The 13,674-nt window shown below is 46.7% G+C and overlaps 1 long non-coding RNA gene across 1 annotated transcript; it reads left to right on the top strand.

Moving 5' to 3' along the window:
• The first annotated feature begins 3,148 nt into the window (after positions 1-3,148).
• LOC107311423 (uncharacterized) lies at positions 3,149-10,277 on the top strand. Its single transcript, XR_001554062.3, has 3 exons — positions 3,149-3,387; positions 7,254-7,342; positions 8,640-10,277. It is a non-coding gene; the product is annotated as an uncharacterized LOC107311423 (long non-coding RNA).
• Positions 10,278-13,674: the final 3,397 nt, after the last annotated feature.

Raw genomic sequence — 13,674 nt, 5'->3', positions numbered from 1 at the left:
TCCCTCTGCATGAACAATATTTCTTTACTTTCAGAGCCACGCTGTACCCTTTCTTCTTTTGCTTTTGGCATCTGTTTTTGCTCCCATGCTTTTATTTCTGATGCTCTGCTTCCCACACATTCAGTGGAAGTGTGGGCCAGGTCCTTCTGTGTGAAACACAGCCATGATACACAAACTCTCTATTTAAATGGACTGCAGTTTAAGCAGTGGGTCTTCCCATTTCTTCACGACAGCCCTCTTTCAGATGTCTCTTTTCCCTTGTGGGATGAAAACTCGCTTTCTAATATGGCGATAACGTGCAGGGTCTGCACACTGGCTGTCTGCACAATTCTTTTTGCATTCTGACCAAATCCCTTCATTTTTGTTGAAAGGGACAGGGTCCCCAGAGTACCTCGCAGCAGTCAGGGCAGCAGCTGGAAGGAACAGGGAATGACAGATCCTGCTCACAGAGGGGAACTGCCCTCAGCGTTGCCATGCAGGGCTGGCTGTGCATGCGTGTACCTGCATGCACCATGCTGAAGACTGCTGCCCGTGCATGTGCCTCCTCATGCTGGATTCCAGCAGCATTACGTGTCCTGCAGAGGAGAAGGACTATTTATGCCATAGGCATAAATAAATCCAGCCAGCGCTCACAATAACACAGGTTGCTTGGGGCCGGAGATCCATCGTGCTCAAGCTAGGGACAAAAAATCCCATTGCTGTGCTGGGGACAGCCCTGCCGAGGCTGGGGGAGGCATGCAATGGCAAGCAGGTGACAGCAGTACAGTGATGTGCTTTTAGCAGGACCTAGTAGAAATCAGTTTCTGATAGGCTTATGGGAGGCAGGCAGAGCAATTATGATCACTACCAAACTGAATTATTTTGTTTAAATCTGGTACTACACATTTATAAGTATACACTGCTTTCCCATATGTTAAAGGAGGGGTATGGCACCATGTCCTTTCACATGTGCCCCAGAAGGCCACCAAGCAATGCCTGCAATAAGCTGGCGTGACTTGGTAGCTGCTCTCCTTCAGAAATACATCTCTGGTGAGGCTCACACACTGACGCCCACATACACATAATGTATATGTCTACCGTTGAGCTACAGTTGTGGGAGGAAACTTGTGCACAGGTCACCTCACCAGAGCATGCTTCTAACATCAGGCAGATGAACAGCACTTTGCTGGTGTCTTTATCTCTCTCTTGACTCTGAGGGGACTGCTAAGGCCAAGCTCATGTGGAACATTGCCAAACTGGAAATGTGGGTCAAGTGAGTTTATTCCTGGTCTTTACTGGAAGTTTTCAGATGATCATAAACCTGTGACATTCAGAACCTCCCTCATTGTTTGAATCTGCTCTTTTCCCCCTTCTTTGCTTGCTGAGTGCCACTCTGGTGTCTGGCTGATTCACCACTCCCCTGGATATTTCCCAGCATGGAATTGCTCTCAGCAAGTGAAGAATGAATACCCTACCTTAACACCATCAGAACAAAGGCTGCTGCTGCCATAGGCACCAGAACTTTCACAGTATGATGGATACGAGCTTTTACAGAAATCTTTATGACCTTACCTTCCTTGCCCTTGGAAATGAACCTCTCATGAGAGTTTCTAATTCAATTTACTTTCTTAAGCAGAACATGAGAAGGTGGCAAACCAAGCGTGATTCTGTCACAGTGGTTTGGAGTCGCTGTAAAATGCAGTGTTGGGGTACACAGAGCTGCTCAGCCAGGCAGAGCGGTGAAGCATCACTTGACAAGCAGGGAAGGTAATGAAGTTTCAGCGCTCCTGGCAGCAGTGGCCTTCAGACTGCTTTAGTTACAGCTGTATGATGAGGGCTGTTTTGAAAACAGGCTGTTTTTACAACTGCTGCAAGCGTTTGTTCCTCACAGGAGCCTGTTATACAAAATCTGGCCTGAGTTTTTTAAAACAACAAAAGTATTTTTCTGAGAATCTGTTGTTAGCATTGTAACAACAGCAGAGCTTAGTAAAACAAAGAGAATCCAAGTCCTCTGCTATTCAGAGAGAAGAACTCCTATTTAAAATCTGGGGGAGACTATTGTCCTTCAAAGCTGGGAGGCTGGGCTAAGTTGGGAGGAAAGAAGGCAGGTGTGGAAAAGAAACATCATCTGGAAAAAGCATTTGAAGATCTTAGATCAGTTCCTGGCTCAGCTACCAATGTTACTTGTGACCACGGTCCTCATCACAGTCAGGGGAGATGAGTTTTAAGTCCTTTTGGTGGATGACCTGAAGTCAGATACAGACCTGTGCCTGTCTGCACAGTGGAAACCTGATCCTGGAGGAAGGAAGCTGCTGTAACGCTGCCAGAAACTGGCAGAACTTGGATGCTGCAACTCTGACATGAGCAGAAAGCTGTTCAGGTGCTCCAAAGTGCATTTACAAAAGTGCTGCAAGGGATGTGTCTGAATATACGGGTGCCTTTTCACCTTTCTTCCCCACCAAGGAAGTGTCTACAACACTAAGAGTGGGTTATGTTGTCATGATGTCATTCATTTTCATCCACACAATGGCAGCCTTAAATAAACCCCATCCTGTTTGTGTACAGTGATTACACTGCCCAACCTTAAAAATGGAAAGATAGAGGAAGTCCCTGGCCTTCCAGTTAGCTGAGAGCTGAGCAGCTGGACAATGCAGCAGGTGCTGCCTCACCCTCAGCTGTGTTAGTGGTTTTACCAAAGCATCCATCTAGCAAGGAGTTCAGGAGTTCACAATGGCAATGAGTGCAAAAGGTTCGGGAGTAAAAGCCCTCACTGCTCCAAGGCTGAGGCAGCAAGGCCACAACATTGCTTTGGGTGTTTATTTGGGGATGTTCAAAACTCTTGGTCAAGAAATGTGGCTTTTCATCATATGAAAGGGCTTTCTGCTTGGATATCCAGGGTTTGAAGCTTTCAAGAGTTTGGACGTTCTGCAAATACTGTTTCTGTATGAGAATTTCACCTTCCCAGCCTGCTCCCACCTCCGGTGGTGATGGTGGGGAATGGGGTTAACAAGGAGCTGTGCTGATGCCCGGGGCTGCCAGAGCCGGGCTGAGCCAGCGCTAACTCGGATCGCTTGTTAATTGGCGCTGAGCTGCGGATAATCAAAAGCCTTGTTCGGACAAATGGAGGGGAGGAAAATGTTATAAAAAGCCCTGTTTAACAAAGAGCCTTGATGGAGCAGATAGGCGTCCTTCTCTTGGAAACAAGTCCCCAAATGAGCAAACAAGGCCGGAGCAACAATCTGATTTTCATGCAAATGTTTTCCTTTTCCAGAGTACTGCAAGAGCACAAACAAGGATTAGCGGCTGACGGTCATTTGCATACCGTCGGCCAACTCCGAGCGTTTTTGAAACACTATGGCAAAGCATTTCGCTCACCATGGATTGTCCCTCCCGCCCCTTCCCGTGCAGGTAAGTGCTGTTTGCCCGCAGAAAGGAAAACTGCAAATTACAGCCTCTATTGGATAAAGACTCAGCCTGCGGGGGGAGCAACAAATGCTCTCATTGCACTTGGCTGTGGGAAGGAAAGGAGCAAATTGCTTGCTGGAGGTCACGCAGGGAAACGGCTGAAGGGTTTGAAACAGTACCCGATGTCCTGTGCTCCTCTCACATGCCCCTTGAAGCCTTTAAGGGCTCTCCTGCAGAGCTCACGGGGTGTTTGCTCATTCTGAGATGACGGGTGGTGCAGTTTCATGGCTCCACAGTTCCAGTGTTAGGAGGGCAGGGCTGGGATCTGAGTGGTGTCCAGTCCCCACAGCTCCCCTGTGTGTGACTCTGGCTGTGCATTACCTTCCTGTCAACCACCACCTGAGAACCATCTGCTACCACCCCAAAGGCAGTGGAGTTGGGGTACAGTACTTGCTGGGTGCTTAAAATCCAACAACAACCTGCCCCCCAGAATGACCCAAGGCACTACAGGCTTGCTGGGTGATGTGGGAATGGCATGAAGATGTCGTCTATAAGGCCTTTTGTCTTGGAGACTGGTGTTTGGGTTGTGGCACCACCCTTGAGCGATCATGGCAGTGGGGTTGAAACACTTGCTGTGGGTTTAAACTTGGGGTAACCAGTGCATTGGGAATTACTCAGTTATGTCTCAGTGTGCGAGCAGATGCAGGACCACCTTGGTCAAAGGTGACATTTCACTTTGGCCTTCAAGGTTCACCTGGAAACTGAGGGCAGTTCAGAGGCCCTAAAAAGAGGGGGATGGCACATTAAATCTAGGGCTTTTCTCTGGTTAGATTTTTTAATAGGTTTGCTGCTGGTACGGAGCTCTGTGCTTAAACGCTTCCTTCTTCTCTATCAGATGACATCATCTGGTGTTATGAAGGGGCTTTTCTGTCCTGACAGCAGCGGGCTCTGGCTGGATCCTGTCCCAGAGGGAAGCAGGTGTTTGCTCAGAGCTGCCCGCCCCCGAAGCAGGGTACCCATGCCTGGCAGCTTGGTGCTGTGCCTGGCTGTGCATTCTAATGAGTACTGTGGGGCAGGTGGGATGCCCTGATTGCTCAGCCCTTGCTATCCCAGGGTATGCCAAGAGGCTCCTTTCCCCTCCTTTCATGTCTGCATAATGCTCTACACCAGTTTCTCCTGCACACGTTTATCTTCTAGACAGTGTAAAGAAGATGGAGCCCAGGGAGTCTCCGGGGCCTTTGTAAAGGCTTGATATTGCTGAGCTGGGATTTCAGCAAGAGGCGGCATGTGGAGCTAATCCTGCAGCACAATAACCAGCTCTACGCTGTGGGTGTCGAATTTGCTAAATGGAGGTTGTTTATTGTTTGCCCATGTAATGATGTGCACGAGGCTTAGACCAATTTGGAAATATTAATAAACATGACAGTGCCTAAATAGTGATTCAGACATTATCTACCCAGATGCTGGGTGCTGAGCTTTGGCAGTGCTGCACAACTCCTGTGTGTGCTCTCAGACCAGGGCTGTGCACAGCTTGGCTGTGATCTCAGAGAGAGCAAACCATGGCTCAAACCCAGTGGCCGGCTGTTGCAAGCAAGCATCCTTGTAGTGCAGCACTGCATCCCATACCTACCAGCAGCACCTCTGTGCATAGGAGATGTTGGGATTGCGTAACACTGCATGGGGGCCAAAAATAATCCTAGTAGACCAGAGAATCACAGAACTGCAGCGTTTGGAAGGGTCATGAATAGTGAGAAAAGCCCCGGAATTGAGGACCCCTGGTAAACACTTAGAGCTTTTCCAGTCCCCGGAACTATATTGGCACCTCTAGTGTTATTAAAAATAATGCCAATGGTCAAAGGTCTCCCAGCCAGCCCTGTAGGGACTGCAAAGTAGAAGTTATCAGGGTTTTGCAATTGAAAACTATGTATCCTTAACAGCTGTTGTCTATCATTCTTCCCAGCCATTCATTGGAGAGCACCTTTATCATCCTTACGTGATCACAATATACCATCTTTTTCTTCTCAAGCATGGCACAAAAACATGAATTCAACTTTTCAGCATCGTCATTAGTGTTTCTTCTAGAAAGCGGTAAATATTGTTATAAGGATTATTTTTTTCTCGTTTCATAATGCATTTCTATATTGTCCACACTGAGACCTGTAGAATTTATTTATCGGTATGAGTTCTACCAGTGTGTTTCCTGATGCTTAAATATGTGCAACCAGTCTTTTTCTTTTAGATGCATCACTTCGGTACACGATTTGCAAATTGCAAAGTGTTCAGGATGCTGCTCAGTAGCAGAAATGAAATTCAAATAGAGTTATCTTGCCAGTGCCATGAATCCCACCCTGATGAGGCCTAAAGCACAAGAGACACCACTTTTTTTCATTTTTACTAAGTCTGAATTAATTGAGATGGAAAATATCCATGCCCACACAAGAAGGCTGCCTACAGACTGGGGATGTAGCTTGTTCAGAGAGGTAAGGGATTATTCTCAGGCCCAGGAGGCAGAGATTTCATCACTAACTCTATTTCTGAGGTTCCCTCAGTTCCTGGGAAGTCATCAGCTGCCTGTGGCTCAGCAATCCTGCCTGTTAGCCAGGATGTGGCATTGCTTCCTTTCCTCTCATCAGCACTTGGGGCTTCTGCAAAGGGGGACCCTTCTGCATGAGGCTGTAGGGGAGTCCCTTCAGGAAAGTGAAAATGATCTGTGTCAATGTACGCTTGGTGAGCAGAGTCCTCTTCCTTCATGCCACCTTGCCTTCACACTTGCAGTAGCTCATCTAAGTGCAGTTTGCTTTTGGCTTGAGATTTGTTGAAAAGCTGTCCAAGATATAACAAGCGCTGTGGGGCAAGAAAGCAGAATTCATTGCTTGTTCATCTTTCAACAAACTCCCTCCCTGGACAGTGGGTTTCAGACCTTTACAGTTTCCATTCTTTTCTCCCCATAAAGAATGAGTGGAGTAAGTGGAGAGGAAAACTGAGACCAGGAGGTGTCTGGATTCAATATGGGATTTATTCGCTATGGAAAGATCAGCTTTAATTCAGACCGCTCCAACTGGTTAAACTTTCAGACCGCAAATTCAGTGTGAAACCAAATGTGTTTCTTGAAACAGCTTGTTGGAGGACTTTCAAAGACATCGGTGGGTCAGATGTATCCAATTAGTAAGGGCCTGTGACAGCACGTGGAGCCCTGAGGGGCAGGGAGGGGATCTTCCCCGCACATCCTGCCTGCACAAAGCTGAACTCTGCTGGGGTCACCCCCTCGGCTAAAGTGCAGGGAGTTCACAGTGGGGCTGTCTTGGGGGACCCTTCTTCAGGCAGTGCTCACATGGGCAGGAAAAAAGACTGTAGGGCCGCATGAGCTGAATCAGGCTCATGGCGGTAGCTCTAACTATGCAGGGTACGTAGTCACAAAGCGGAAATGCGGGTACATGTTTATTCTTGGCTTTTTGAAGCTTCTTTTTGCTTGTTTCTGTTTTGTGATCATGTTTTCTCACTGCGTTTTCAGCTTGATTTCTTTGAGCGATGCTCTGTGTCATCTGGAAAGGTTTCAGCTTCCATAGCGCATCCCACCTCTCGTAGTAGATCTCAAAAGCAGGCTGATTCCTGTTCAGAGCCCCTGCAGGCCCTGAGTCCAACCCACATCCTATCTCTCAGTGCTGCTGGGGGAACAGCCCTGAAGTTTGACACTAGGTACAAAGTTTTCTCTAAATCATAGAATCACAGAATCATTAAGGTTGGAAAAGGCTACTAGACCATCTAGTCCAACCAACAACCCATCACCACCGTGCCCACTAACCCATGCATAAGGACACACCTGTGCTGTCAGTGGGACTTCTCTAACAGCCACATTCATTTTGCAACAGCTACCAATGACGTCGGATGTACTCCAGATGGTGGGTGTTCATGAGCTGTTTTATGAAGAAGAGGATCACAGCAGCTACCTATGGCAGTAGTAAGTAAGCAGCAGATGGAGTCTGCCTTGAGCTACATATACACCGCATTTCACATCTATCTGGCAGCGGTGGTGAGGAGAAGGAATCAAAGTGCAGGAGCCCTTGAGGAGAGGATGAACAAGTCTGTGCATTTGAGATGGGCTTTGGGTTAGAAAAATAATAGAACCCAAATATTTTAATAGAAAGATCAGCTCTAGCATCAGTAATCTAGCCAGACAGCAGTGGGATGAGGAGAGACGTAGGGAATGTTTGATGTAAAATCAAGGTCGTGCCCTGAAAATCAGATGCAGACTTTGAGAGAGGTATTTGAGCCATTAAAATGAAAGGAAACCTGAGACAGTGGCTTTGCCAGCTGCCAAAGACACCGCTCTATCTGTGCACGCTGGAGCCCGCTCCCCTCCACCTCTGGCAGCATGGCAGATGCTACATTGTGGTACCATCACAGCAGAGGATATCCAGAGGATAAAACAGAACTGGGCTAGGGGCATACTTTAAAAATTCCTTTATAGCTTTTAATCTACTGTGGGATGGGATTCAAAGCTCCCATTGGAGGGAAGGGCTTCAGCCCACCTGGCTGAGCCCTCTGCTTGCTCACTGAGTGGGCGTAGGGAGCACAGCCCTACCCAGCTTTCCCCACTCTGACTCTGCTCTGGCTGATGTGACCAGGAAGCCTTCTGGATGCTGCCAAAATCTTCAGTGGTCCTTCTTGAGAACACAAGGGCTCTACAGGGAGACGTGCTCCATACAATGTCTATACATCTCTGAAGGAGCACACAAGCTCCATGAGCGCTCATTTCTTTGTGCCCAGGTTGTGACTGAGAGTCTTTAGACATTTTACTTCTGGTTTCACTGGGCACTGTGGCTTTTCCATCACCCCAGTATGACTCTGGCCACAGCACTGGCCTTCATTGATCTTTCTTCTGGCACAAGAAACCAGACCAAAGCCTCCACTCATGTTTCCCATGCAATCATCTCACCTGCTGTGGCAAGTGAGGGTTCCAGGGTCCTCACTAGTACTGAGCAGGTGATCAGGGGTGTGCCTTGGCACTCACTGGCACACGGGCTCAGGCATTTTGTGTGTGAGAGTGCAAGCTGCATTTCTTCATGTACCGTGCTGGAAATCCTTTCTTATTTTATTCCCTGGGGTCTTGCATAAAAATCCTGGCTTTGCAGATAAAGAGAGTTCTGTGCACAAAGCTTTTATCATACTCTGACCTCAGCATGGTTTGAGTCAACATTTTCAACTGAATCAATATTTTTTGCTTTTTCTTTTTTTCTTTTTTCTTTTTTTTTCAGGAAAGACAGCACAACAATCCAAAATCCACACTGGAGAGGCAGCTGAACTGATTTCAAGGCCCCCACAGCAGTGAGGAGATAGATAGCTCACGAGCTGTGGTGTGAGCTAAGACATAATGAGCTCATGACACATGTTTGTCTTGGCTTTCACCCACCCCACGTGGGGCTGTACCAGCTGGCAGCAACATGACAAGTGGCTGCAGCCCACATGAACCACAGCACCACAAGAACAGCACTAGCCCAGTAATTCTGAGGCAGGGACATGAACTACCCACTACAAGAAAGCCCAGATCTCTTGACCCTAAGTGCTTATCAGCATGCTATGTCTCAGCTTTTATTGCAGGCATCACCATTTGCTGTATCCACATTTAAAGCTGCATAAATAGCAGTGGGGCTGCTGATGCCTGGGAATGCTGCCGTGTCACTACTTCGTGTGGCATGGTGTCATGTAGCAGGATGATAGACTGCCACCACATCCCAGCAGCATGTTTAGCAGTTGGGATGGAATTCCCGTGCCTGCCTCCCAGACCAGTAAAACGAAAACCACAGGCTTATGGCTGGAGTGTGGCAGTGAGAGCATTCAATCCAACAGACACAGACTGCGTGTTGCTGAGGTGCTGCGCACATTGCAGAGCAACATAAGGGGCAGTGAGGTGCTCCACATCACTGGGACAATGAGGTTTGGTACCCACGGCTGTCAGGCAGGATGGATGGAGTTGGGGAAGATAGCAAAGCTCAGATCTGTGACTGCCTGAGTTGCCAGTGTGTCCTGCAGTCTCCTTCGTGCTTGGTTACCTCACCAATACCTCAGATGAAAGCCACTATCTGCTGTGTGCTCAACTGCGTGCAGAGATCAGCACAGCTATTTGGTCAACAGGATAAGAACTGAGACACTTGAGTGTGAGCATCTGGTTTTCACTTTGTTATGTTTTGAATTTTGGACAAATCCGTGTGAGATTGGATGAAGTTCCTGACAGATCAGCACAACTAGATGCCTGCAAACTTTTTAAGGATCCATTCTTTTATTAGATGATGGCTCAGAAAGCCACCGGGGATATACAGTTAGCATCTGCCCTTTATGGGAAGAGGAGTGGGTGGAAGGGGAGAGGCTGCTGCTCTGATTTGCTTGGCTCGGTGCTTGGGCTCACTGAGTTTTGCTGTGTGCCGAAGCCACGTGATTTGTGTAGTTGTGACACAAAATCATAAATCAATCCAGTTTGGCTAGGAAAGTTCACGAACCCTCACTGAACCTTTGGACGAACCTGGGTTGAGTTTCGAGCTCATAAGGAAATCTGAAACCAGGCGGGCTTCAGAAGGATTTGTGTTTCATTGCGAACCCTTTGTAGAGCTCAGCTAAAAAGGCGGCGGTCAGCAATCCCTGGGTTTGGATAAGAAAAAAGTTGTCGGCTTGAGAGCGTTTACATAGAGCATGGATGACCTTTAGAACAGCCCTATTGTAGTGAATGAAAAATAGTTCTTCTTAAAAACTGCCGCTTGCATGGCACTGCCAGGAGCTGCCTCCATTTCCCAGAGCTGTCTGACATCGCTAAAGCACCTGCTGGGGACATCCTCCTTTCCCATCATATTTTGTGGATTTTTAGAGGGATTTCAAACCTCAGTATTAAAACTGTAAAATTCTGCTTGTCTATTTGATCATTCCCTTCCACTCACCTCCTCCTTTTCTCAGTGTAATGCTTGCAAAAGATTTCGGGTGGTGTCTTCATCTTTGAATTTCCCCTGTATTCCTTTCCTGAATGAGAGAGCAGGAATAAGGCAGAAGGTGTTTCCAGGTGAGATCCGCCTCTGCCTTGCTGGTGGAAGGAGCTATCCAGCTCAGCTCCCTAATTGAGTTTAGGGTGACTATTGGACTAAGCTGAACCTGGAACCCAAATTAACAAAACCGAAAGCATGGAACTTCATTGGTTTTGAACAGCACAGATATGCAGTAAAGGCTGAAATTTAAACAGCGTTTTGCAGAGATCTGTATCTTTCATAAAGTAAACTGTGCTGATGCAAATGACTGAATGAAAAGAAAAAAAAAATAGCCAGTGTTCTCCTTATTGACAAATTGATTGATCATTTATAGGAAAGGGCTAAAAAAGGGAGGACTATGAAGTGCCTTGCTCAGGAAGGAGTAATGTGATGCGCAGATCCTGAGCGCTGAAGTTCCTTTGGCCCAGGCAAAATTCAGTTTGGAAGTTTAAGGGAATAATGAGCTGAAAGCTTCTCAGTTGTGTACAGCTGTTCCAACAAAGCCAATGCTCTGGGCCAACTTCATCTTTCAGAGACATGGATACAGCTTGTGGAGGCTGCATGGGGACTAAACCCCCAAGACTGAGAGCAGCATCTTGGGGAGCACAGGGCCGTGCTGGGCCATATGTGCATTCCTGGCAGTCTTCCTTTCAATAAGTGGGCCCTTTGGGCTTCTTTCTGACTTCCACTCCACATGCTTGCAGGTCCTGAGGGGCAAGGGAAATCACATTGCATTTATAGATTTATGCTAAGTTTGGAAACTGATTTGCAGATTTAAAATATAAAGTGTCAAATTTGGGAACCATTTTACTCTCTGTGTTAGGGTAGCAGAGTCAAATCTGTTTGCCAGTGGAACCCCAGGAGTAAGGGCTGGAAAAGAAGACAAGGAAGGCAAAGTATCAGGCCTGGGCTTGATAGATCATATGTGGTAAAAATACACCACTGCCACAAGAAATAGACAGGGAATAGGAGTTCCTAATGTCCAGAGGTGAAAGACCAAGAAAAATCTATAGACTGAGGATATTTCTGTTAAGATATTAGGTAAACTTTTATTATTAAGCCAAGCAAGATGCAAGTTGCAAAGAATGTGTTGGAGTCAGAGTGGGCTCAGTGGTGGTACTTAATGGAGAACCCCCCCAGCACACTCACTGCTGCTGGTGCCCATTCCAGCTTTCTATGGATCCCAGCTTCCATTAGCTGTATGCCACTCTTGCATCATCCACAGCCACAACATCAACTTGAAGACACTTTGCACTGCATTGAAAAATCTGCAAGCCTTAGAAGAACAGGGGGTTTGTTGTGTCCATCTGCTCCAAGCCCTGCTTTAAAAGGGATACCCAGAGCAGGATGTCTAGGACTGTGTCCAGGTGGCCTTTGAAGATCTCTGGTGTTGGAGACTCCACAACCTCTCTGGGCATCCTCTCAAATCAGTGACATAAAGTAGGTTTGCTTTCATCTTGGAGAATCAATCTATATCAGCACTTACTCCAAGCAAGGCTGAAGTGGGTAACTCATTGGACACCTGTTCATCCTAAAGCATCCCTGCTGGGAAGGATTTCACAACAGCAGCATAGCTAGGAGTTGATGGGTTTTCTAGGAGGACCACTGCATAGATTCTTCCACTGGGAAGATGTTAACGTGGAGTAGACTTCTAGAGAGCTGGAAGAGTGGGAGTTGTGCCATGAGAAGTTGGGTGAAGACTTTTTCCTTTGCTTGGGTAAAATCTTCATGGAGAGTAAACCTGTGGTTATTCCATACCTGCTATCATCAACAGGAGCAGGAACAAGCTGAGGATAAATCCCGCTTTTCATATCAGAGGCGTTCTGCCTCGGAAATTCCAAGTCCCGTGTACATAGGATTTTCCATGTGTGTGCGTGTGTGGTCCACAGCTCTTTGTTATATACTGTGATTTTCCCCACCCCTCTACAGAGATAAGTAGGTAGGAGGCAGTTGTTTGGATAAGTCAGTGGCAGGTGATAAGATTATAACAAAGCCACTGGTCTGCAGTGGAAAGTTTCTACACCATACACAGGGATTTTTATCAGAGCTTTACAAATTGCCTTTGTTTCATTTCAAGGATTTAACTTAGCTCATCCTTAAAGCAAAATGGTCTCATCCTTCCTGTCATCTTCCAAGATAGAGGAAGTCGTGGTAAGTGTGTGTGTTCTCTATCAGGGGCTATATCTCCTTAAAGCAGAGCCTGGAAAGAGCTCTATCAATTTGCATTTTGTGTTTCCTTTCCTTTCTTCCTTTCTTTCTGTGTACTATGGCAAAGGAGCCTCCATTTCCTTCTTTGTTCCTTCAAAACAAACTAGGCAATTCAGAAACTGGTTGGAACAACTGACTGAAGGTTACTTGGTGGGACCCATCCACTTGCTTCTCTCCACAGAACAGTGCCCTCCTGTAAAGGATCAACATGATACTACTTCCTCTGCCTTGATGCTAAGTCTCAGTGCTTGGCCATAAAAAAAAATGAGAAAGAAAGAGAAAAGAATGAAGGGGAAAAAAAATGCAGGATGTACAGACAAAAACAGTGGGAGAAATAGGCCTCATTGTCCTATTTATTGGCCAAAGGAGCTGAAGAAACAGAGGACCTTAGAGTTGTTGCCTTCTGATTGTCTGAACACAAGCTCTTCATCTGCCACTGGGATGGTCACAGGTGAGGTCCTTCAGGAAAATTACTGCATGTTAAATCCTCAGCCTGTCTTAATGTGCACAAAATTGCAAGTGTGGGCAGGCTGTGAGTGATTGAGCCAGGACAAAGAGGAATTCAGCAGCAGAGCAACCATCTCTCCCTGCCCACCTCAGTGGCAGCACAGTGTTTAACCACTGTGTGATCCTGCCAGCCCCGTGCTCACAGTTTACTGACAACCATCTGTTGAAAGAGCTTTGCCAAGCTAAACTGGCCCAACAGTAACTGCAAAGTTTGTGAGCAAGGAGTAAATGGAATAATTGAAAAAATTGGGGAAATGTCTAGACCACTTAGGTGGATTTGTGTATTTAAGAAAGAGTTGGCTTATATATGTGTTCACCAACAACTCAACAACCTCAGAAGAAAGTACTTCAAATCTTCAGCCTGTTACAGTTCTTGAAACAAGCACAGCATCTCATTAAAAACCTCATTCCCAAGCCCTGAGCAGTCCATTAATAGTCTACAGACCACTTTAAAATCTTTCAGAACAAGTCTGTGTGACATTTACTCATGCTTATTAGACAGGTAATGAAAAAAGATGATTTACAACGCAATCCTTACACACACAACCTTTCTTCTAGAAGACAATCC

The sequence above is a fragment of the Coturnix japonica genome, chromosome 3 (genome assembly GCF_054131305.1).
Source record: "Coturnix japonica strain WE chromosome 3, WE-NBRP24, whole genome shotgun sequence".
Lineage (NCBI taxonomy): Eukaryota > Metazoa > Chordata > Aves > Galliformes > Phasianidae > Coturnix > Coturnix japonica.
The sequence above is the reverse complement of the archived record's forward strand: the minus strand, read 5'-3'. Positions and strand labels throughout refer to the sequence as shown.